The sequence below is a fragment of the Vombatus ursinus genome, unplaced genomic scaffold, assembly GCF_900497805.2.
Source record: "Vombatus ursinus unplaced genomic scaffold, bare-nosed wombat genome assembly UNPS02006779.1, whole genome shotgun sequence".
NCBI classification, from domain to species: Eukaryota; Metazoa; Chordata; class Mammalia; order Diprotodontia; family Vombatidae; genus Vombatus; species Vombatus ursinus.
The window spans coordinates 8,109,005-8,136,158 of NW_020946557.1; the positions used below are offsets into that span (position 1 = coordinate 8,109,005).

At 37.4% G+C, this 27,154-nt stretch overlaps 1 protein-coding gene and 1 pseudogene across 1 annotated transcript in view; both read left to right on the plus strand.

Moving 5' to 3' along the window:
- The window catches only part of SLC35F1 (solute carrier family 35 member F1), a 534,036-nt gene that overhangs the window by 41,250 nt on the left and 465,632 nt on the right, over positions 1–27,154 (plus strand). The window lies entirely within an intron of this gene.
- Positions 4,574–21,301, plus strand: LOC114033113 (annotated as a pseudogene).

Genomic DNA, 27,154 nt, shown 5'->3' on the forward strand with positions numbered 1-27,154 from the left:
AAGGAAAAGTAGACTTGGTCCCAGAAGAGATACCCAAATTGAGTGACCTTGAGTACATTATTTTACTTAGCCTCAGTTTCCTTACCTGTAAAATGGGAATAATAATAGTTTTAGCTACCTATCTCACAGTTTTGTGGTGTGGACCAAATAGGGGCCTGTAATGTAAAGTGTTTTGTAGACCTTAAAGTGCTATACGAGAAAGAGCAATAGATCCTTAGCCATTGTTTTCCTTATAGAGTTGGAAGTGTATGGGGAACCTTAAACAGATTCCCTTGTTGCCCACAGCCCTGCACCTCCAATCTAGGAGAGGGGGATGGAGGGGACAGATAAGGAAAGAGGCCAGTGTGATCAGTTCTGATCTCCCTGGCCCACAGTTTGTGTGTGGCCAGCCTCTGATATGCTACCTTGGCATTCTGATGATCGATATTTCTGAAGTCCTTGAAGAACCTCTGCTGTTGTTGTTGGTGGTGGTGGTGCTGTGTGTGTGTGTGTGTGTGTGTGTGTGTGTGTGTGTGTGTGTGCAATGCCTGCACCCTCATGCATCCGGAGGATTTTGCAAGGAATACGTTTTGATTATCTTCTTAAAATGGGTAGGCACCATAATAATAAAAAAAGGTAGAAAAATATAATTAGCAGAGTTTTTCTGTATTCATTGCTTCTGATCCCATATCAGTCAGGGAGTGCAGATTACCTTAGATGGTTAGGGTTAGAATGCTTTAATAGAGGGGCTCTTAATACCAGAAGGACCAGGTGGATAGTTGTTGCAAAATTTTGCTTGGTCTTTCAACGTATTCTTAAATTCCAGTCTTTCTCTGTGTCATGGACCTCTTTGTCTGGCTGTCGAAACTTATGGATTCATTCTCAAAATAATGTTTTGTACTCTATATTCATAATTGAAAGAAATGAGATTTCAGTTAGAGGTTAGTGAAGATAAATATGTAATTTTTCCCCATCCATGCCTTTGAAGAAAGCCTTAGGACTAATAAAGTATAGTTTCAATCATAAGGAAAGCTTTAGAAATGTTATCCCTGTGTCTAATCTGCTTTTTGGCCACTAAAGCTGGCTTTACTTTTTACCTTTAGATGCCTTTCACTTTATGCCTTAACATTCATTCATGTACTTCTTTAAAAAAGTAAAAAGGTAATCTAAATTTACAAAAGCTCTTTAAGTTCTACATAGTACATTATTCACAATGAAAGGAGGCAGCCAGTGCAGTAGAAAAAAGTGTAAGCCCTGGAGTCAGAGACTCTTAGTTACCTCTATGTGATCTCAGCTAGTAATTTAATCCTGGGCCTGTTTGCTCATCTATAAAATAAGGGAGTTGGACTAGATGTCCTCTTAAGTCCCTCCTAGCTCTCGATCCATGATTCTGTTGTCCTGAGTTGGTAATATAAATATCACCCTTCCCATGAGGACACTGAGACTCACAGAAGTACACCGGCTTTCTTCGGGTGACATAGCTAGTAAGTGTCGGAGCTGGGGTAGGAACTGAGGTATACTGACCTCAAGACAAGTCAGTAGGCTTTCCCCTACATCACGTTTCCCCCTCATAACTGAGGGCTGATTTGTAATTAACCTTTTTTTTTCCTATTAAATACCTGATAGTAGAGCCATAACTATGAAGGGCAGAGGGGCATGGTGAGAGGCTGGGGATGCAGCACCTTAAAGAGTAGTTGGGAGTGGGCTAAGGCAGCAGCAGTGGTGGCACGGAAAACAGAATGGGTGGCACTGTTTCAGAGGACATGTCTGCCAATGAGAGAGTTGTGATGGGAGCAGATACAGCCCATTCCCTGAAAAAACTCTCATATGCTAGTTTTTTTTTTTTGTGGGGGTGGGTAGGTGGAGGGTTGGGTTGGAGAGAGACTGTCTCTCTCAGAAGAATGATTCAGTAGTACTGGGAGGTTTTTTTTGGGGGGGGTAGATGAGGGCACTGGTTCCCATTGTACAATGTGGGAGATTGGTATCCACCATGTCTTGGGACTGCTATTATGTCCCAGAAGGGCACTACCATGGAGTTCCTCTGAGGCAAAGTTCGTGATAATTATTGTATATGGTATTTGTTGACTTGCTTTGAGTGATTCTAAAATTTCATCATTGTATACAGGTTGGCTTCTTTTGATGTTTTAAAATTAAAGTTTTGACTTGTTTGCTATGATGTTTAAATTAATTAAAAAACAGGGCAGAAATATCCTTCTGATGTGTAAATTCCACACTGAAAAACAAAAGTGTTCCTGAAATAAAATGAAGGTTTTAGTACCTTAAGAGAAAAATCCTTAGAATCAATTCTTTTTAGACTTTGATGCCTCAGGTAGTGTGTGTGTGTGTGTGTGTGTGTATGTGTGTGTGTAATATTGGGAAAATTTGCTATTTTAAAATGTATTGAATCAAATTAACTGCAGCACATTGTCTTCCTTCAAGGTAAATTCCATAGTATTTTCATTGTTTTCTGCTTCTGTGATTAAGGCAAGAACCTGCATAGAATAGAAGTTAGCCCCTCCACAATTTCAAATCCCAAAGACCAAACCAAAGTTTTAAATCTCAGATCTTATTTAACTTGACTTAGAATTAGGAGGCTACAAGATCCTAGTTCCTCAGCTTCAGGGAGGTAACTTGAATCCCTTTCTTGGCAAAAGTATCCTATTTGCTTTTGGACATAACGCATCCTTTGGCTAATAACGTACCCAACAGAGCTCTCAACAAATACCTAAGGATGATACAAGTTAGTCATGAGAAACAGAAGCATAGCAAGGAGTGAATTATTCATGTACTCATGAAGAATATTTGAGAAATATTTGGACAACCAAATATTTCCATTAAACACATATTTACTTAGCACCAACTATGTGCCAGGGATATTTACAAATATATATTGTTCAAGTGTTTGTTCATTTTGTTTGTTGGAGCCTTTTCAGGAAGTAAACATAGGTACTTTCTATGATTTCTTTTCCTCTGACATCTGGGAACATCTGTCATTCTTGGAAAAGGGTAATAAAATGATAAAAACTCCATAGATGGTAGTTCCTAGGGGCTGGGTCAGGTAATTTTTGTCATAAACTTGGAACAGGGGGATTTGAGGTTTTGAAAGGGCTAGTTAAGGTTATCTTTCCCATTCAACCATTCAACTACATGTTTGTTCATGCATACCTCCTCTCACTTCCCTCTGCCTCCTTCATTTCCATTCAGCTTTAGTCAACAAAGATTCATTGAACCCCTGCAAAGCATCAGGCACTTCTATATATTGAGAATTGTTTGAAACCTGCCTTTAGGGAACTTATATTGCATTTAGGGAGATGAGATACAAACACCTGAGGAAAAAAAAAACAATTAAGGCACATAATACTACACAGTTCTTCTCTCTTCTACCTTGCTCACCTTTATCTATGGATCAGTGTAACTCAACAAACATTTTTATTCATTTCTTATGTGCTTTTGCACTTAGTTGATGCTGGGACTATGAAGACGAAAAATACTGTCTCTGCTCAAAAGGAGGCTAAAAGAGAAAAGACCCCAGCTTGTATAGGTAGCATCTATCCCCCTCCCAACTTTGACATAGGTCCCCTAGACAAGCCTTCCCCAGATTCAAGCCACTTTGTGGATCCATATCTTCCCCAAACCCCAGCTCATAAATCCCCAACCATTGTATTTACTTTTAGTAGTCAGAGGACATACAAAAAAACACTTAATCTAATGGCAAAAAAGGGAAAAGTAGTTAAAAATACTAATAAAACAGTCCCTCCATAACTATGGGGTACACTGTCCCACAAACTTAAATACCATCAGTGGCAAAAGGGCACATGCCTAAGGAACATGTTTGGAAAGACAAATATGTAAGGAACATGTATGGCTAATACACATGTGTATAGGGTTATGCAGAGGAATAAATATGACATGAATGGTGTGTATATGTCATACACACATGGAGTGGCACACGTAGGGGATATGTGTGGCTACATCATACATATAGAAGGGTACAAATATAGAGAATGTGAACTCCTACTTGTATTTTATAGGGATATAAATATGTACATGAATGTGTATGTATATATATATATGTAGGTGCACATATACACATGTGTATAAACACATATAGAGATATAATGTATCACATATGCCACTCCATGTGCTGCTCCACATATGTGCACATATATATGATATACTATATATCCATGTGTATACACAAGGGCATGTGTGTCTGTGCATGTATATGTATACAGACACACATGTAGAGAGGATCACAACGAGTCATCTTTCGTTTACAAATGAGTCACATAGGATCACAGTATCCTAAATATAGAACTGGAGAGAACCCTCAGGGCCATTTAGTCCAATCTCATTTTACAGATGAAGAAACTGAGTGCCAGAGATGTTGAAAGACTTGTCCAGTGTCAAAAAAAAGAGTAGCAAGTGAGCCACTCCCCAGAGTCCCAGTGGTGCAGTCCCTCAGTGCCATGCCGCCCTTAGCTGCACTGTGTGGACCCAGCCCCCACTGTCTCTTGCCTCCCAGACTAGGCAAGCCCTTCCCCTCTCTCTTCTCCCTCCCTCCTTACCTCTTCCCACCCCTGGGTCAGGGTTCATGAATTATGTTGACCAACACAGACTCTCAGTACAAAATGGTTCATTGCATCAGAAGGATACAGTGCATAACAGTGACTTTGAACCCTACCTTTCTGGACAGTCAAATTAGAATAATAGCTATCCCTCAATGATGGATCCCTACCTTTCCAGTTACTATCCACCATCTATTGAATTTCATGACTCATTGAAGTACCATGATCTACTGGTGGTGATGCACTTACTCCATTATTTCACCTATGGACAGCTATGGACAGCTTAGTAATGGAGGCCATCATTCCATGCATGATGCTGGTTTTGGACAACCCGGGGGTCTGGGAAACAATATCTATCAACACAGGTTTAATTTTTTTCCTGCAAAACCCTGCATTTTCAACATGGGGAGCAAGTGGATCCCAAGGACAACAAACTCAAAGGTCAGCTTATGGAAACAGTTATAGCTACCACCCTGTTCTTTGGGTGGTACCATTGTTGATGGACAGAGAGAATTTCATAATCACACTTTAAATAAAGCACCTGGAATGAACAGCATTGAGCAGGGAATGGTTGAACTTGAGATTGATGGAGATGTGACGACATCTGCATTTAAGATGATAGGATCTGTTAACAGTGCTGTAATGACCAGTGCTCTTTATGTAATGGTGGATCAAGTGTAAACTTACCAGTTTCAAAACTAACATCTTGGGCTGCCATTGCCAGCAAACCTGCAAAACCATAACCTAAAATAATAACAAAGAGTGGACTTAAAATTGGAAGTGCTTTACCTCTACCACCTATAAAACATAATATGGACACTGGTACTTGGGATAATAAGGGGCCTGAGAGCAAGGCTCCTACTCCCCAGTAGATTCCATCACCTCAGTCTCTCCCATAGCCACAGCAACAGATTATTCAGCCTATTCCAACTCGGCCTTCTCCTTTGGCCTAGACACAATATCAGAACCCTCAGCAACCACCCCCCAAAACCACTGGGGACCCCCTGGAAACCAAAATGAAGCTTTTGGACAAAGTGGAGGAACCGGTAGCAATAGCAACTCTATTGGAAATGACCAAACTAATTCTGTTCCAAGTGGAGAATCATACCCTGTCCTTGAAAAACTGAAAGCTGCCCATAGTTACAACCCTATAGAATTTGATTGGAACCTTAAAAATGGATGTGTTCATGATAATATTCTGAGGAAGATATTCATCCTTCCATTAAATACTCCATGTAGCACAGAACTTGGAAACAAACATTTGGACAGTGCTTTCCACTCTATGAGCAGTAAGGGTCCTGTCTATTTGCTCTTCAGTGTCGGTGGTAGTGGACATTTTTGTGGAGCAGCAGAGATGAAGTCACCTGTGGAATATGGCACTAGTGCTAGTGTCTGGTCTCAGGACAAATGGAAGAGAAATTGTGGTGTGAAGTGGATCTTGGTCAAGGATACGCCCAACAACCAATTTGAAACTTCAGGCTGGAGAATAATAGCAACAAACAAGTTACGAGCTATCGTGACACCTAGGAGGTACCCTTAGAAAAAGCTAAACAAATGCTTACAATTACTTCCTCTTAAAAGCACACAACCTCCATCTTTGATGATGTTTCTCATTATGAAAAGTGCCAAGAAGAAGAAGTAGTGCACAACGATAAGACTGCATGGGTGATCAAAACTGGGGTCCATGAGCAAGCAAAGTGTGACATGCTGGTGATGTAGTATAGTCATTCAGGTGTGATTGTCTCCAATCTTCAGGCTTAATTTTTCAGAAACGGCAGAATCAAAACAAACAATAAGAATGAAGATAAACCAGAACTGTTCACAAACTTAACTATGAAAAACAAACTAAAAAATGTTGGTGCTGGGCATCAGGACTGACTAAAGCTTTCAGCTCCAATGTAACTTCTTCTCATGCAGGAGAAATTAAATTGTTGCACCTTTAATTACTTTGTAGTGTTTTTTTTTTTTTTTGGCCCAGGTGGATCTGTATTAATTTGTGTTTTTCTAAGTACAATGCTCTAGAACTCACTAATAAAGTTGTATTTTTTAAGTCAGCTATTAATCAGACTGCCCTAATAAACTATGAGACAAGCATCCTTAAAAACATAGAAAAAACAGGCCTAATACTTCCCAAAGATTTTTTTTAGTTTTGGCCAAAATTATGTTCCTTTTCTTATATTCACAGTAATTTTATATATCTATAAATATGAGCCTTCATATACTCCCCTGTTTTATGGCAAACATAAAAAATCATGCATTGTTTTGTCATGTAAAACATTCTATTAAGATACTTTCTCTTAAAAGTACTGAAATCAAAAGGTAAATTAGATTACTTTGTGTAAATGTTATGCCGTTTATTTTGTCTGTGATTATACTTCTAAAAAGCCAGGATTGTCAGTCTGATTTTCTCGTAAATGGGAAAAAATTAAATTTAAAGTTTTCAGATGCTGTGGAAAATTATTTTGATGTCTTTAACAAAAACAAAAGAATCCCTTTCAAGTTCTGTTAACCATAGCTTTTTGAATGCATTTATTATATCATATTCTGCAGAAAATATTACTTTCTCTCAGCCATAACTGCTTTATTGTTTATATAGCTTAATAATGATGATGATGTGATGCTATCAACATGCAGAGTTTTTGAAAATGTGTTTTAAGCCTGGTTCAGCTTTCAGGTATTCTTAGTTTATTGCAGACATTTACAATTTTTCCCCTTATTCCTTACTCAAGAATCCTAATGCCATTTTAAGTTTTTATACCAATAATGCTGAGCTTTAATGTAGGAACTAATAGGATGGAAAGTATGATGAATTATACCTCAAATGTTTAAAATGGGCAGCATATATGTCTAATTTTTTTCTGTTGAATGAGTAAAAGAAAAACTTTTAAAAATTCAAAAAAAGTAGCAAGTGGCTAGGCTTTGAACCAAGGTCACCTGACTCCAGATACAGAGCCTTTTCTATTATACCACATTATCCTTATAGTAGAACATGATAAAATAGATACTTTAGTCTAAAACAGTCATATGCTGTAGCCACAAAACTCCCAGTATAGCCAGAACCAGATTAAAATATAATTAGGAAATATTTAACAAAATAAATATAATTACAATAAAACATAGGTAGTGTTAACATGTGGAGTTTTTTTAAGTCATTATGTGGCCAATGGAAATCCATATCTATGGTTTATGGCCTCCATTTCTATTTGAGTTTGACACCATTTTTCCAAGACATTTGAAGGTGGAAAGATCACTTTCAACTTCAGGATGGGGAATGGTCTTCTCACAAAGGTAACACCTGACCAGAGCCTTGAAGTAGGGGAATAATTTCCTGTCCTTTGAAAAAAAGTCATTGGCTACTGAGTCAGACAGAAAACAAGAGGGAGATATAGATGGTTCATGCTAAGATTATGTTTGAACTGAGAATATCTGGGTCACATGAGCAACAAGATGGTGGACTGTATGTTTTCTCTTACCCCCATGACCTCTCAAACCTCTCAAAACCAGAAATTATACACCAAAGATAAAGAAACTTCAGCTGTTTCCATGGTTTATAACACCAAGAATTCAAAAGAGGGTTAAAAAATACTCAAAACCCAGAAACTGACCCTCCCTGACCCTGAACTTAATCAGCACCCCTCCCACACCTCCCGTGCTTACCTCCTGTAATGAAGCTTCACTAGCAGACCCAAGGATATGACAGGCAATATTCACATATACAACCTGGATGAGGCCTGAGGGTTTTGGTAACTTAGAAATCTGCTTATCCAGGAATGGAGGGAGGGAGTTGGAACCCCCGTGGGAGAGTAACTGGCACCTGGAGGAGTGGGAGAGCATGGACCCAGAGAGATTTCTAGGTAAATGTAGAAGAAGAGAAAAAGGTCAACAAGAGAAGGTAGAGATGGGGGTGGGAGGAGAGATGCCCTATCATAAGACAGTATCTTCTCTGACACCTGCAATAATTTGCATTGTCCTGAGAGAGAGCCACAATGGAAAATGAGAATCCAAGACAGTGGCAGAAAGTGCCTGGAGGGAAAAAACCTAGAATGGATATCTTGGAATAGTTGACTGTGTAAAAATACACAGAAAAGTAATAGACAAAATGATTATAGTGGTCATGAATGTCAGCTCCTTGAGGGCCAGAACTACTGGCACATAGTAAATACTTAATTGCTTTTTGGCTAACTGATTAATTACAAATATAAATATATATATATATGTATATATACACACACACACGTAAACACACAAACACATGGACACATACATACATACATATATGCATACATACATTTTATACATATATAAATGAATGAGTATATATCAGCTATATCTAGTTATATTATCTGTATATAATTATCTTTCCATATACTATGTATATATATATAACACATATAATGTGTATATATACATAAATATGTCTATCATTTTGCATGTATATAGGCACTCAGTAAATATTATTTATTGATTAAATATAACATGATCTGCTTTATTTCAAACTCTGGAAAATGTGTTGACTCTATAATATGAGGATTAATGATCATGGCAGAGTAAAGGATTCAGGTAAGCTAACTAGGCTTTATAGCTTCTCAGTTTTAACAAATAATTAATTTTGAACTTTTGAGTTGAGATTCTCATTCAGGCACAGCCCTTCTCACCTTTTGCTTGTAATTATGCCTTCTGAACCTTCCCAAGTGGTTGCAGTAATCCTTAAGGTATAAATTCTTGCATAAAAGGTAACTATGTCTGTACTTGGAAGATTTGCTTGAGTAAAGGGCAAGATTAAAAAATTCTCATGTCACCAGGTCACTTGGCAGAATTTCCAGGGGCAGGAGACTACTGCTGTACAGCCCCCCCCACCCCATTCCCCTAGAATTTACCATCTGGCAAGTGCCAGATTTCTCACTGGAGTGGTCCAGTCCTGGATACTGAGGTGCAGCACAGCCATACCCTGAAGACATGAGTTGATGAGATTAGATTTTGTTCAGATTCTAGCTCCAGGAGAAAGTCTGCTTCTCCCTGGTCTGTACCATTTTTAGTAAGGAGGTACGGATAAAAGTGGCTCTATGTCCAAATAAGACCTTATAGACAGTAACTATTCTTTGCCACCCTGTTTGAACAAATAAAATTTTACTACCTTTGTTGGAGTAAATGGCAAATGTTCAAAATTGTCACTTTCTAAAAATAAATATCCCTATTTCTCCTCCCCATCCCTTGGGCCTTCAAACTTGAAAATGAGTGAAGACATGTTTTTGGTATTGCAGTAATTGAGAAGAATCTCTGCTGCCCTTTGCAGTTGATGTCATGTTTATTAAAGCTGTGTGTCTTTCACAGTAGGGCTATAATAGGAAAGGCTTCCCTTCTGGAAAGTAATGAATTAATATGAGACTCTTTTGTATGGAAAGTCATTTTGTATTTTTTTGGGGGAGAAAAACATTAAGATGGGTTGATATGTATTTGTGATAGTTCCTGGAAAGTAAATCTTTGAAATGATTAGAGTTTTGGGAGTGGGCATTTGGGTGGGAGCCAAGGATAGGTCAAGGTTCTAGGAGAGGAGAAGGGGAACCACTTCTGTGGGGAAAAAAGCCTGAATATTTTTTGAGGACCGCAGAATATCTTTAGCTCCATTCACAGCCTCAGTTGTTACACAGATGCTAACATGGTCTGCTACTTCCTAAGACTCCTCTTTCCCAGTGACCAGAGTTTTCCATACCTTTGCTTTAAAACAGAAAAGTAGGATGGATGAGTATCCCCCTCCATTCTACACTAATCACTCTCTCCCCACCCTGATCACACTCTCTTCTCTGCTCCTGATTTATTTATTTGTGAGAAAAAGGGATAGGAGGAGAAGGTGAAGTAGGAAGGATGCTCCAGAGGAGTTTATACATGCTTAGAAGTGTGTGAGCTGAGTGATGCCTCAAGAATAGAATGTTTTCCTTTTCTCTCCTTCCCTGACCCCAAGAGCCAACTGGTTCTTGCTTCCATATATTAGATCTTTTAGATTCTTCTGACAGTGAAAGTATTTTGCTTGTATCACTTTCTCTTTTTTTCAAAGATAACCCAAAAAATCTGTCATCCCAAAGGATTATGGGATATATTATAATAGGCACACATTTCATCATTTTTCCTTAGTAATTGCAGAAAAAAATAGTCCATTGATAACTAGATAATTCCAATCAAGGATTTAAAGAGAAACTGAAAGTCCTTAGTTCATTGGACAACAGCTCCTTCCTTCTGAGCTGGCATCTGACATTTACTGTGTGACTTTGGGAAAGTCACTAAACATATCTGAGCCTTAATTTCCTCATCTGAAAAATAAGGAAGTTGACTTAGGTGATCTATAATGTCCTTTACAAGTCTGTATCTATATTGCTTATATTTGTCTCAGCACATACAACATGAAACAGAAGAGAAAGTGACCTAAGATCTAGGTCCCTGGTCATAGGCCCCTGGAATCACAGTTTTCAGTGAGTTACAAAAAGTATTTCTCTAGGTAAGATTGAAAATAAGACTTAGAATCATTCAATTTAGAGAACAAAACCTGAGAGCTGCTATTTGGCAAGAAGCCAAACTCTTAGAAAGAATCCAATACCATCACACAATTAAAACTGCTGTCTCTGAGCTTACTAACCATCTCTTAATTACTAAATCCTATGGCCGTTTCTCAGTCTTCATTGTGTTTGATCTCTCTTCAGTTTTTGACACTGTCTTGATACTCTCTTCTCCTCGGCTTCTCTGATACCTTTCTTTCTTGTTTCTCTTCTACTCCTCTGATTGCTCCTTCCCAGTCTCCTTTGTAGGAGTCTTACTTTTCTCCTCACTAAGACCATAGTAATCTAGTATATGATAAACCCAAAGGTCCAAGCTTTTGGAACAAAAACTCATTATTTGACAAAAACTGTGGGAAAACTGGAAAACTGTAATGCAGAAACTAAGTATAGACCAACATCTCACACAATATACCAAGATAAGGTCAAAATAGATACATGATTTACATATAACAGGTGATACCATAAGCAAATTAAGAGAACATGGAGTAATTTATCTGTCAGATTTATGGATAAGGGAAGAATGTAGGACCAAAGAAGATATAGAGAGCATTACAAAGTGTAAAGTAAATAATTTTGATTATATAAAATTAAAAAGTTTTTGCACAAACAAAATCAATGCAACCAAAATTATAAGGAAAGCATAAAACTGGGGAAAATTTTGCAGCAGGTATCTCTGATGAAGGGTCATTTGTCAAATATATAGAGAAATGAGTCAAATTTATAAAAGTACAAATCATTTCCCAATTGATAAATGGCCAAAAGATATGAACAGTTTTCAGATAAAGAAATCAAAGGTGTCTATAGTCATATAAAAATGCTCTAAATCGCTATTGATCAGAGAAATGCAAATTAAAACAACTCTGAGGTGTTACCTTATGCTTATCAGAGTGGCTAATATGACAAAAAAGGAAAATATTGGATGTTGGAGGGGATGTGGGAAAATTGGGGTACTAATGTACTGTTGGTGAAATTGTAAACTGATCCAACCTTTCTGGAGAGCAATTTGGAACTATGCCCAAAGGGCTATAAAACTGCAAACCCTTTGATCCAACAATACCACTGCTAGTTCTACATCCCAAAGATATAAAAAAGGGAAAAGAACCTATTTTTACAAAAATATTTATAGCAGCTTTTTTTTGTGGTGGCTAAGAATTAGAAATCAAAGGGATGTCCATCAATCGGAGAATGGCTAAACAAGCTGTGATATATAATTGCAATGGAATATTATTAAGCTGTAAGAAATGATGAGCAGGATGCTCTCAGAAAAACCTGAACTGATGCATAATGAAGCGAACAGAATGAGAAGAATGTTGTACCCAGTAACAGCAATATTGTTCGATGAAGAATTGTGAATGACTTAGCTATTCTCAGCAATACAATGATCCAAGACAATCCCAAAGGACTAATGATGAAGCATACTATCCATCTCCAGAGAAAGAACTGATATTGATTGAATACAGACTGAAGCATGCTATTTCTCACTTTTGTTCTTTCATTTTTTCTTTTATTTGAGTCTTCTTGTACAAAATGATTAATATAGAAATGTTTTATATAATTGCACATTTAGGGAGACAGAATATGGAACTCAAAACTTTAAATAAAAATGTTCAAAAATCGGAAAAAAATCTCATTAAGCATGGGTGTTCTCCAAGGTACTGTGCTCATCACTCCTACAATCTCTCTGGTTGGTATCCCCCGGATGACTTGCAGATCTATTTAGCCATCCTGAATCCATATTTTGAACTTTAGCTCTGGATCACAAATTTGTTCCTAGAGATTTCCACCTGGGTGTTCCATTAGTTTTTCAAACTCATTATGTTAAAAAACAAAACAACACAATTAGAATTCATTTTCCCCCAACCCTAACACAGTTCTCCAATCTTCCTTATTTCTGCTGAAAGCATCTCTATACTTCCAGATTCATAAATCCTGACTCCTCTTTCTCCTTCATCTCTCACATCCAATCAATTGACACATCTTATCAATTCTGCTTCCACAAATTTGTCATGTCCATCTCTTCTCTACTCACACAGTTTTTACCCTAAATTAAATCCTCATTACTTCTTACATTAACTGTTGCAATAGCTTCTTAATTAGTCTCCCTTGATATTAATCTCTCTCCCTTTCTGAACTACTTATGACACTACTGACAAATTAATATTCCTAAGGCAGAAGTCTAATCATGTTGCTCTAAAATCTTCACTGGCTCCTATTGCCTCTAACTCCCTAGCCTGGCATTTGGAGCCCACCACAATTTGGCTGCCACCTACTTTTCCAGTTTTATTTTCACAACCCTAACCCTGTTCCAACCAAACTGGCTTGCTAGCTGTTTACCATATCTGTGCCTTTGCATAGTCTATGTCCACCATTCCCCCAGACCCTGCCTGGAATGCACTCCTTTCTCACTTTTGCCTCTTAGACTCTCTGTTTCCTTCAGGGCTCAGCTCAGGTGCCATTCATAGTTTTTAGTGTGCCTTCCCTTCTAGAATTACCTTATACTCATGTATCTATGTTTATGTTGAATCTCCTGCTCCATCCTCCTTCCCACCAGAAATTTTTTTTATATCTCCCATTTGTTGGCACAGTACCTTACAACACAAGGTGCTTAACACCTTTATGTATTTATTTAAAAAATTAATCTGTCCTTTCAACTATTCCTCCTACCAAACCTAAAAAAGAAAGCCCTCAATACATTAAAAATAACAGATCAATGTTTGTTGAGTTGGATTAAATGATCAGAGCAATAGTCTTCAATTATACTTAGCAATCAACACTAGTTTTCAGCTCCATTGAGAGAAATGTAAGAGAAAAAAACAGGCTCAACCTATGACTAAGACTATCACTTCAACATTGCAAAAAAAATCCATTTCATCTGTGTGGCTATACTATAGATAATGGAGACTTGACTGTAGGAGATATTGAGTTCTGCCATCAAATCTGTAATGCGGTTGGAGCACTCTAGTCATGGATAGTGCTTCAGACACCTGATCAGAAATGTGATTTTGGAGTCAGTGCTAGATGAGAACACTCTAATTAGCCCCATAAGGAGTTAATTTCTTGATTAGGTACATCAATTATTGAGAGCTTACCAAAGGATATCTTGGATTCTCATTCCTTGGAGATTGTTCATTATGTAGCAGTCTCATTTTGGGACTGGGCAGCACTTGATTATTGCTTTCCAATCAGAATGATCTGTGCAATGTGAAGAGCTCCCTGCATCCAGTGCCACCTGTCTAGCCCTAGGAGGCCATTGGTGAGGAATTCTGGTCCTGGAAGCTCCTAGATCATCCTTCAGTTGCTGAACTAGGTCAGGAATATATCTTTAGCACTTTCAGCATATACTCTAATGTGCCCAGGAAGTAGGCATCATACATTTATTTAATGTTTGCTGTATACCAGACACTGTGCTAGGTGTTAGGGATCTAAAGGCAAAAATAATTAAATAATTATTGTTCTCAAGGAGCTTTTCTTTTGTTAGGGGAAATAAGATGTGTGTGTATAAGTCTATACAGAAGAAATATATGCAAAACAGAAGAAGTTTAACTAAATGACGTATAAAATCACAGAATTTTAGAACTTCTTGGGACCTTAGACGTTATCCAGTCTGACCCTTTTTTTAATAGTTAATAACAAAATTCAGAGAAGAGCCCAGGTCACATAGCTAGCAGATGCCTCACATTCTGTAGACACCCTGGGTTCACTTGTCTAGACCCCTGCAACAATCAGGCATTTCTTTATGTCACCATACATCTCTGCATGGTTATCTGATCATTGTTTAGAAACAGAAAGACCACTACTGTTCTTGCTGTTAGTTATTTAATATGTTTTCTATGAAAAACTTGTCTCCAGGGAGAAGGGACAACATAATGATTCCATTGGGGAAAGGCGGGGAATGAGTGACTGCTTTCAAATTGCTAATCGAGCTACCTCATTTTGTTTTGTAAGAGAGCCATTGCTGGCCTAAGAGAATACTCTAGCCCATTTGTGTCATTACCAAGGAAGCAAGGATATGGGTACATAGAAAGAATCTTGACCCTCTTGGTCATTAGAATGATTTGTTCCCTCAAATCTGAACACCAGCTGTTATAGTGACTGCAGCTGTATAAAAACACAGTATATTCCTTAGCACCTTTGGGTTTCCTCTTCATAAAAGCAAAATCAGTGCCATGACATTGGGGCAGAGTGCAATATCAGCAGTGATTCAGTGGCAGGGTGAGAATGTTTCTTGATTGTGCTTCTTTTACTATTCTTATTGAAGGAGTTATGTGGCACAGTAGAGTAAGGAAGATCGGGATTCTGATCCTGCCTCAGACCATTACTAGTTGTGTGACTCTGGGCAAGCCACCTGACCTCTCTCAGCTGATAAAATGAGACTAATAATAGAATCAACCTCCCAGGATTGTTGCAAGGATCCATTGAGATCATCTATATAAATTACTTTATAAACCTTAAAGTATTTAGCTACTATATATGATCCATGGAAAGAATAGTACATATACCATGGAAAAAATAATAATTGTCATGGTGTGTGTATGTATTGTCATGTTACATGTACTATGGAAATTGTCATGTTACATGTACTATGGAAAGAATAACAACAATAACAATAACCATCATGATATGTATATACATACATACATATACATATACATATATATTTATGTCTATATGAAAGGATGATAATTATGGCACATATATATGTATGTTTGTATATGTGTATGTATACTTATATAATGGAAAGTGAAAATAATTGCCATGGTACATGTACCATAAAGAATAACAATAAAAATAATTGTCGTGGTCTAAATATCTATATCCATATAAAAGAATGACAATGCTTGTCATGGCACATATATGTGTATATATGTGTGTGTATATATAGATAGATAAATACATGTGTCTATACATATACAATGGAATAGCTATCATGGTAGTATGCCATGGAAAGAATAATAAGACTAATAATTGTGTATGTGTGTGTGCACAATTGAAACAATAACAGTAATTGTCATGGTACCGTGAAAATAATAACAAGAATGATAATCTACCTATGTATACACAGACACAAAAATTTACACACATATGAAAGAATAGCAATACTTGCCATGATATACACACACACCATAGAAAGAAAGACAATAATTGTCAGGGTGCATATACCATGGAAAGAATGATAATTTTTTTTTAAAGCCTGATTGTTTCCCTACCCTTCTACCTTGCCATTCTATATGTTGGAGAAAAGTTACTTGTTCTTGCAAAAGCATTTGAAACCTTTGGAAGGACACTTTCTGCTCTGTTGATCTAATAATCCCCTGCTGCTTCCATGGCAGAGCTAACAGAAATGTCAATGTGGTCTCACACCAATGGGAAAGTTATAGGACTGAAACAATACAGTCAAAACCATGTTCTAAGTGCCTCCAAATGAACTGAGTTCTGAAGAGAAGCCTGTCTACTCTCACCCAACACTGACTCCAAAATTAGATTTTTGATCAGTTATCTGAAGCACCAACCATCACTAGAGTTCTCCAACTGGGTTATAGATTTGACCACAGAACTCAGTATCTCCTGCAGTCTGGTCTCCATTATCTGTTGGTAGAATTTTGTTGTTGTTGAGTCCTGTCAGTTGTGTCTAGCTTTTTGTGACCCCATTTGGAGTTTTCTTGGCAAAGATACTAGAATGGTTTCCTTCTCTATCTCATTTTACAGACAAGGAACTAAGGCAAATGGGGTTAAATGACTTGACCAGGGTAACACAGCTAGTAAGCGTCTAAGTCTGTATTTGAAATAAGATTTTCCTGATTCTAAGCCCAGTGTTCCAGCCACCCCTACCAGGCTAGAATATGTACTTCTTTAGCTTTTTGAGTCTTCTATTGACATTCTGTCATCTGCTCAGCTTAATTTAGTGCTTCATTGATACAAGCAGGATCTTCATTAATCTTTGTTGGAAGACCTTCATTTATGGCTTTAAAGTTTGCAAAACTCTTTACAAACATCTCATTTGAGGCTCACAACAGGTATCATTTTATGGATGAGGAAATTAAGGCTCACAGAGACTGTAACTTACCTATGGTTAGACAGCTAGTAAGTTTTGAGGTAGGATTTGAAACCAGGCCTTGCTGATCCCAAAACTAAAACTATTCACTACTATACCATATTGCTTTGTCCTTTTTTGGGCTTTAACTTTAAAGAAAAAAAAACAGTGAACAATCTTTTCCTGTTTTTTCCCACCCCTCTTCATTCCAACCAGCCAGTTGGTTACCTCCCTGCCACAGGAAGTGCCACGAACTATCAGGTTTGCAGAGAATTCAAGCTCCATTTTGGTTGGCCCTTGACATTGTTCTGAGAAGTTATGTTTCCTATCCTAGTATGCTGTGGGGAGGCTGGGATAAAGCAACTAAATAACTTTTCCAGTGTGTTTCATTATTTCTTCTTGCGAACTATCTTCCCAACAATCTTCCCGTTATCAAATAGAGTTTGAAGTTATGGAAATAGAAGGAGAGAGCGTAGAGAGAAAAGAAAGCAATACTGTGGTTTTTCTAATGGATCAACTATTTTAATTGTCCAGGCTTTTATGTCTTACAAATTATTTTTAGGTTTTAGAGCTCATCAAAAGAAGATGATATATAAACAGACTGGAATTAAATTAGTTATTACTATAGTTAGGATTTTCAAAGCTTTCTCATATTCATTTGTTTTCCATAGAGGTGGATTTGGGGATGGAGTTGAGTAGAGTTGGGATGGGAAAAGTCATCTCTCTTACCTCTCTTGCTTTCTTCAGGAGAAATAGAAATAGAACTTTGAATTGCTCTTTTGGACCAAGTTTTGTAGTATTCTTATTGTTAATGAAATCTCTTCCCTAGTATCACTAAGTTACTTCGCAGTTAGCAATTCTGCATTCCATCCTTCTCTCCCTCACTCCTTAAGATCTTAAATCTTCATGGAAGTGAAAAGTAACTTCTTAGTACAATGGACACTGCTGAATTTGCAGTCTTGGGACTTAAGTTCAAATCCTGACTTTACACTTGCCATATGATCATGGGTGAGTAAAGCATTTAAACTTATAAAATCTATAAAATGAGAGATTTGGAATGGATGACCTTTACACTTCCTTCCATGTCTGGAGCTATGATCCTATGTTCTTTTCATGAAACAGTTAAAGACACCTATCCAGTCCCATCCATTAAAGATAAGGAATCTAGAGGTCAATGAGATCAAATGACTTGCTCAATTTCTCAAAGTTAGTTAGCGGTAAGAGTTTGAACCTATGTCAATTTAAATCTAATACAAGCAAAAAGAAAAATCTTGACTCACTAATATATTCCAAGGTTTATGAATTGTGGGAAGACCTAACTCCAAATTTTTGCTCAGCAGAAATAATCCTCATCACTAAATTCAACTTCTTTTTTATTATTTAAATGATATTTTGGGAGAAGCAAAGTTTATTTGGGTTTGAAAAGTTTTTGGATACCAACATGCTTAATATTTAAGATTAATTCCTAGGCAAGCACAGTTTATATTACTTAGGCCCCAAGTATACATGGTCTTTAGCCAATTGGTTTCCATTATTTAATTTTAAAGTGAATATGACTTCATGCAAAATGCAAGATAATTTCCTCCTTAAATCTAAGATAACCCAGAAGATATTTGAGGGATAAACATTGTTTGGTATTTAATGGAGCCTGAAATTGTTTTTTCCATTATCTATTATTCATTTGTTTTTTCAGTCATGCCTGATTCTTCAGGTATCCATTTGGGGTTTTCTTGGAAAAGATACTAGAGTGGTTTGCCATTTCTTTCTCCTCATTTTAAAGATGAGGTTACTGAGGCAACAGTGCTAAGTGACTTGCCTAGCATCATCACACAGCTAGTAAGTGACTGAGATCAGATTTGAACTCAAGAAGATGAATCTTTCTGACTCCAGGCTCAGCACTCTATTCATTGCCCCACCTAGCTGCTCATAAAGGAAACTAATCACATGGAAATAAAGTTATCAAAATATATATTTTAAAAAATTCATAGACCCCATCTTAAGTACTCTTGAACTAGATATTTTCCACCCAGACAAGAACATTTCTTACTACTTGTATGACTTTGGGGAAGTCTTCTAGCCTCCCTCAGCCTCAGTTTCTTCAACTATGAAACTAAAGGTTTGGATTGTATGACCTTGGAGATTTCTTCCAGATCTATGCCAATAATCTTATGATTCTACCATTTATTTCAGTAGCATGAATGTAACGTGGGAAGAAGATATTTTATAGGATTTGGAGAAAGGGAGAAAATACCAGGAAGTATTAGAAGGAATTTAGTTAGAACTAAAAAAGTCAAAAGTTTTGGAAACAAGACTGAATACCTGATGGAAGTGTCACATTCTGTTATTGCCTCCCTTCCTCAGTGGAACTGCTCCTCTGTGAATGTGTCCTCAAATACTTAGGAAAAGTCTTATGTTGACTAAGTTCCTTGAGGTCAGGGACTGTTTCATTTTTTTAATTTTTATTTTTTGCTTTTGAGAGAAAGAAATGAAATTTCAATTGTGGCAAGAGGAGAGGTGTTTTCCCCCAGTTTTTAAGTAGAAAAAAGTTGTTAGTGGTTTGACTTGAGTTTTTCCATGAAATTATTATATATGGATGCCTCTAATGTCCCTTTCAATTCTAAATCTGTGATCTTTTAATTGTTCATGGGATAAAACTTTGCTGGGAATTTAGAGATGACACTTTTCCAGACTCATTTTCCTTACTGCAAAATTAGTAGAGCGTTGATGGATCTTGAGGTCAGTGGAAAGTTCACAGAATCTGAATTGCAGCATGTGAAAGTTAGAAAGGATCTCAGTGGCCATCTAGTCCAAAGCATAATTGAAAGGAATCCCTGCTAAAATATATCCAACAAGTGGCCATCTAGTCTTTGGCCATGCAGAAGAAGTCTTATGGAAGAAATATTTAAGAAAGAGCCACCTATAGTGACTCATTCCTATAATTCTTGTTACTTGGAGAAGCTCAAGTTGCTGGATTGCTTAAGCTCAAGGGTTTTGAGCTACAGTAGGCCAAAGGCTACCAAGCTGCAAACTACTTAAACAAAACCTAAGTGCTGAACCTTCGAGAGCTAACTATTGGGGCAGCTAGGTGGCGCAGTGAATAGAGCATTGGCCCTGAAGTCAGGAGGACCTGAGTTCAAATGTGGACCCAGACCAAACACTTCACACTTACTAGCTGTGTGACCCTGGGCAAATCATTTAACCCCAACTGCCTAAAAAAAAAAAAAGAGTTAACTATTGTTATTATATTATATGTTGTATATTATTATTAATACATTATAATATTGCATATTATAATACCATATAATTTACTTAAATACATTACTACTCAAACCATGCTGAGCGTTATTTTACTTATTACTATTGACCTATTTTAGCCAAGGTTCAGAAAAAAAAATTGAAGATGGTTTAAGCTTCTTTCCTAATCATTATATTGGGATCAGGTCAGTGAGTAGCCAATATACTTCCAGCCTGAGTGAGATTGGGAAATCCAGTCTCAAAACAAAACAAAATTTAAGAAAGAAGAAAGTAACAAAAACATATTTGAAGGCAGGACCTGAATTCCTTTCTTTTTTTTAAGCCCATGGAGCCACTGAGGAATTTTTGTTTGTATCTAAAAGGCAAGCACCTCCCCTTTTACAAATGAGATAATATATCTAAAACACTTTGAAAACCTTAAATCACTATATGAATGGTGACTATTACTGCTATTAATATTTAGTATTAGATTTAATTATATGATAATAATAATAACAATAATAATGATATTCTGAAAAAGTGGTCCATTTGCTAGAAGTTGTATCTTCATTGGAGGTATGGATCAAGGTTGTTTTATTCCAACCAAAACAACTGACCAGGGGGCCCTATCCCCATGTTGCTTTGTCCTAGAAGCATGACCTTGGCCTAAGGCTGTCAGTGCTGCAATGGGTGTGGGTGGGATTCAAGGGCAAGGGAGGTGAGGAAGTATTCTGTCCCAGTTACCAACTGGGCTGTCCCTAACGTGTCCCATCAAGCTTGAGGTGTCCCCTGCTAAGTGTCTCTCACTGGAATGCAGAGTGTCTGAAAGGAACAGTAAAAGTACAGCTGCGACTGAATGTGGCATGTGTGGTGGTTGCCAGCTGGTGGCCCTGCTTCTGGCTGCTCCCTGTCTGCCGAGCAGCCATCTGCTGCAGCTTTAATGAATGAATCTCTCTCTTTCTTATTTTTGGGGAGAACAATAGCTTTTGCAGTGTGATCTGCATTCCAATGGATGGAGTCACTCTTTGCTCAAACTTCCATGGGGTCTGCTGGGAGTGGGGGATGGAGATTGTGTGTGTGTGTGTGTGTGTGTGTGTGTGTGTGTGTGTGTGTGTCCTCCCTTATAGGAGGGAAAGGATGGCAGGTGTTGAATAAGTTGAATATGTTGTTCATATTCTTTGAAAAAAAAGTCCTTATTTTTATTGATACCTTTTGTTTTTAATATCACATTTATTTCTGAATATATTGCTTCTTCCTCCTCTACCAAGTTATGTATCCCTTGTAACAAAGGTTGAAAAAGAAAGGGACAAAAACAGTTTAGCAAAACAAACCACTGATGAAACACATGCAATATTCTACAACCATAGTTCCTGCCTCTGATATGAGGGGAGAGAGATGCATTTTCTCAACTCTTCTTAGGACAAGTTTTAGTCGTTATTCAGCATTCAGGTTTTACTTTTGTTTTTCATTTACATTTCTGTACTCATTGGAACAGATTTACACACATATGGATGTGTATATATATATATATATATATGCATACACATAATATCTTATGTACTCTCTCTCCCCCACCCCCATATAGATAAATATATACATATTGTTGTTTAGTCATTTCAGTTATGTCTAACTCTTTGTGACCCCATTTGGGGTTTTCTTGGCAAAAACATTGGAGTGGCTTGCCAATTTTTTTTTTATCCAGCTCATTTTACAGGTGAGGAAACTGAAGCAGACAGGGTTAGGTGACTTGCCCAGGATCACACAGCTAAGACTGTCTGCAGCCTGATTAGACCCAGCACTCTATCCACTGTGTTATCTAGTTGCCCCATACATATACATATGAATACATACATACATATACATATATAGTGATCAATTTATCACTTCCCCTTAATGAGGTAAGGATTTGGTCTGTTCTTTTTTCCTTTATAATGTACTGTTCTCCATACTTATTTTCATTATTTAACCTGTTAGACAGGAAATGTGAGAGTGAGAGTGAGAAGTGAAGTGGGCATCTTGGCTTTTTCTTTTTTTTAAATTTTTTTGATAATTTATATTTAGTTTTCAACATTCATTTCCATAAGATTTTGAGTTTTAAATTTTCTCCCCCTTCTACTTCTATCCACCCCAAGATGGTGTACAATCTGATATAGGCTCTACATATACATTCATGTCAAGCATATTTTCCCAGTAGTCATGATGTAAAGAACAATTCGAACTAATGGGAGGAACCATGAGAATGAAGCAATAAAATAAAACAACGAAGGAAAAGGAGAGCAAATAGTATGTTTCTATGTGCATTCAGACTCCATATTTTTTTCTCTGGGTGTGGATAGCAATTTTCATCGCAAGTCTTTTGGAGTTGCATTAGATTTTTGCATTGCTGTGAAGCACCAAGTCTATCAAAGTCAGTCATTGCACAATGTGGCTGTTACTGTGCATAATGTTCTTTTGGTTCTGCTCATTTCACTCAGCATCAGTTCATGTAAGTCTTTCTAGGTTTTTTTTGAAGTCTGCCTGCTCATCATTTCTTATAGCACAATAGTATTCCATTACATTCATATACCACAACTTGTTCAGCGATTCCCCAATTGATGGGCATCCCCTCAATTTCCAATTCTTTGCCACCACAAAAAGAGCTACTATAAATATTTTTATACATGTGGGTCCTTTTCCCATTTTTATGATCTTTTTGGGATACAGACCTCGAAGTGGTATTGCTGGATTTGTCTTTTTCTTAAGTCACTTGACCCTTCTCTGGAATGCCACATTCCCTTCTCCTGTAGTCCCTGCCTGGTGCCTTCAGGAGGTATTAGGCTGCTTTCTTTCACTGGAGCACACTTGCAGAAACGTCAGCAATAGCTTTCAATCTTTCTCTTCCCTGTGGTGTTCTTTAAACTGAGAAGCAGTTTGTTTTTAATTACAATGAATAAAAACAAACAAACAAACAACAACATCCCACGGGTCAAACTGAAAACTTTCACAGGAAAGGATTGATTTGATCCATGGGTTAATCATTACTGAGAGTAGTGATGTTTTAGTTTGCTTGTCAATAAAGATCTCATCAGTACAATCTTTAGTTGGACAGGTCTTTACTAAGGTAAAGCAAAAGGTTTATATAGAGAATAACTGTGCTCATTCTTGCTTTAGAAGAACACAGTTCTAGAGATCATCCACCTTATTCTTTTGTTTAGCCAGAATTCTTCTACTGAGGTATAAGAGAAAGTTATTTGTCTTTGTTTGAAATATCACCAGAAAGGTTAGAAACCAATATTACTGGCTCTCACCCTCTAATGAGTATGCATTAGTTTAGAGCAATCTGTCAATCATTTGGATGCTTGTTTGACAGGATGCCAAACATCTGGACATATGAAAACATATGGGAACATCTGTAGGCTTACATTTTGGAGGCAAAATAGACAGATGATTGGGTTTTTCCCACTTTTCACTCAGTGGAAAGGTGGTATCTTCAAGAAGTTTTTCTGGGCCCCACATTTCTCTATCTGTAAAAATGATTAGCTAAGTTATTTCTATTCATTCATGTTCAGATCTGTTTTTGCTTGCCATGACAGGACACGGATCCATGGAATACCAGAATCTATGGTTGTACTCTCCATTTTGGTTAGCTAAAAATAGATGAACATAGTAACTAAATAATATAAGGCTCAAATCAAGTGAATCACTTGTATTTTACTTAGTGGTTTTGCAAAAATAAAATCATGAGACTGGAAGTGACCTTGAGAGGTTATAGCCTTCAAACAGAAAAAGTATAGGCAATCAAAGTTTATCTAGAATTGAAACAATGAGAAAGCTCAAATAATCAGAAATTTGTTTTCAGTTCCATGTCAGAATAATTGAAGTTTCCAATCTGCTGGAAGGTCCTGAACTGTTTTCTCAGTAATAGGTCAAATAAGGCTCAGTATGGTTTGAATAGTCAGGTATATAATAATAATAATAATAATAATAAACAATAGCTAGCATTTATATAACTCTTGAAGAATTGCAAAACACTTTACATACATTATCTCATTTAATCTTCAGAACAATCTTATGAGGGAAGTGGTACTATTATCCCCAGTTTACAAATGAGCAAACTGAGGCTGAGGAGGTTAAATAACTTGCCTTGGGTCATGTAGTTACTAAGTGTCTGAGGCCAGATTTAAACTCAGGTCTTCCTGACTCCAAGTCTAGCATTCTTTGAACTGTGTCACCTTACTGTCTATATCTTATTGTATCTATTAATACTTCAAAGATTTGTGATATCAGTAGTATGGCTAGCCCTTCCATGGACACACATCACAACCCAAGCCTTAGTAGGTGGTCTTCAAGAGTTACAGTGGCTAACATCTACCATCTAATGACCAAACTTTGGGGTATTTGCCTTTCCAAATTTAGCTAGACTTGGCTCATCTTCACTCATCACGCTAAGTAATGGATTAACTCAGAATCCATGATCAGTCCTATAAGCAAAACTTTTTCAACTTATGACCTGTCAAATCTTATACACTGTTGATAGAGCCTTTGACAAACTATGATTAATTTCCATGTCATGAAGAAATGTTAGAGTTGGACTTTAGTGAGACTTATTGAAATTTAACCATCTCTACAAATTAACGATCTATGACACCACAAACTTGTAGAACCTAGGAACTGAAAGAGATTTTAGGAATTATCGAGTCCAACCCATACCAGGAAAACACAACCAAACCCAACAAAACAAAGCTCATTACAACAAAGTGCTCATTTAACCTTCTCTTGAAAGCTCCTGATGCTCAGGAGCCCGTTTTCTCCTGAGGTAGCCCACTTTACTTTTGAACAGCTCTAATTGTTAGAAACTTTTCCCTTAAATAAATCTTAAATTTTTGCTTTCACAATTTCTACTCATTTGCTTCTATTCTTGCCCTCCAGTATCATTAAAAAAAAAAGAATGTAATATCTCTTCTGCATGAGAGCATTTCAGATACTGAAAGATCATTATCTTATCCTCCCTACATCTTCTCTTCTGAAGGGTAAACATTTTTAGTTCCTTCAAACCATCCTCGTATGTTGTGTCAATCAAATAACTCAGTGGATAGAGTACTGGACCTGGAGTCAGGAATACCTGAGTTCAAATCCAGCCTCAGACATTAGCTATGTGACCCTAGGCAAGACATTTAACCTGTGTGCTTCAGTTTCCTCACTGGTAAAAATGGGGCTAATAATAGCACAAGGTTTGTGAAGATCAAATGAGATAATATTTGTTAAATGCTTAGCACAGTGCCTGGCACATAAGTGCTTCATGAATGCTTATTCCCTCCCCCATGGAGTTGAGGTTCTTCACCATGCTGATTGCCCTACTCTGAACACTCCACAGTTTATCAGTGCCCTTCCTAAATTGTGGTGCCCAGAACTTAATACAATACTCCAAATGAGCTCTGAACAAACCAAAGTATTGTACAACTATTAGCTTCTTATTCCTGAATTGCCTAACTTAACCCAGTCCAAGACTGCTTTAAGAATTTTGGCTGCCATATCATATTTGTTGAACAATCTCATCTTTCAATCATTCAATCAACACTTAGGAAAAGGTACTGGATTTGAAGTCAGATTACTTGGGCCTGAATGTCAGTTGTGCTACTTAACTACCTGTATGACATTGGACAAATCACTTCAACTATATGGGCCCCAGCTTTCTTCACCTGTAAAATAGGGATTTTGGACTCAATGACCTCCAAGGTCTTCTTCCAGCCCCAAATCTATGCTCCTATGAGATGCTACTACCAGAAAGTTCTTGCTTACAGTTCAGGGTATCTCCTATCCTATCCTTTAGGCTGGCTAAAATTTGCACTAGGCAATTCTGATAATTAACCTAATTAAGAAAACCTGTATAATTTTAGAGAGTAATGTCCCTAGTTCCTGTACCTATTTGCTCTTAAAAGAACAGGTAAGGATAAAGGATCATTTTCATATCAGAAGGATTATCTTTCAAGGATACAGTAAGGTTGTCCTTATAAAATCATAAATTTAGAATGGGGAGGAACTTCAGAGGTCATTTAGTCTAACCCTTTCATTTTGCAGATGTGAAAAATGAAGCCCAGAGATTTTAAGTGCTTGTTCAAGGTCACCCAGACAGTTAAGTGGTAGGACTGAGGTTCAAACCCAGGTTCTCTAACTCCAAATCCCCCTTTCTTTTCATTTGTACTTCCTCCCAGGGCACCTAGGACAGCTCCTTTTATGTAGAAAGCATTTGTAAAAACAAAGGAATGAGTTTACATTTCAGAGTTTAGCTTATCTATTGCTACATAGATATCCATCTTTAAATGGGCAAGATGATGACAAAACTAATGCTTTAATGAGGGCCACATAATGGCTTCAGAAACCAAGCTGTTGGCTGTTTCATGCAAATGCTGACTATCCCAGCTCCCAGGCAAGTTCTGAGAACCACATTTGTCAGGGCTCAGGCCAGACACCCTGCTGCTGGGATCCTTTCTCTCTGGGAAGAATCAAAGAATTAGACAGTCATGAGACTGGAGCATTTGAAGGAATCAACTTCTTCCTTCCCACTGTTGTCCACTCCCTTACCTCCCAATCCTCCATTCTTGAGTTTATGGCACTGGTGGGAGAGACAAATGTAAAGGATTTACAGGCAAAAGGAGATGCAACTGCTGACCCAGGGAAAACATAGCCAACATGATAGGCCTGTCTATGCATAGACCACCCCAGAGCTTGACTGCAGAGGGAAGCTGGGAGCAACCCCCATTAAAAAGCTGCACTTGTCAGTTAACCTCCATTGATACTAACAATCCCCTCCCCTC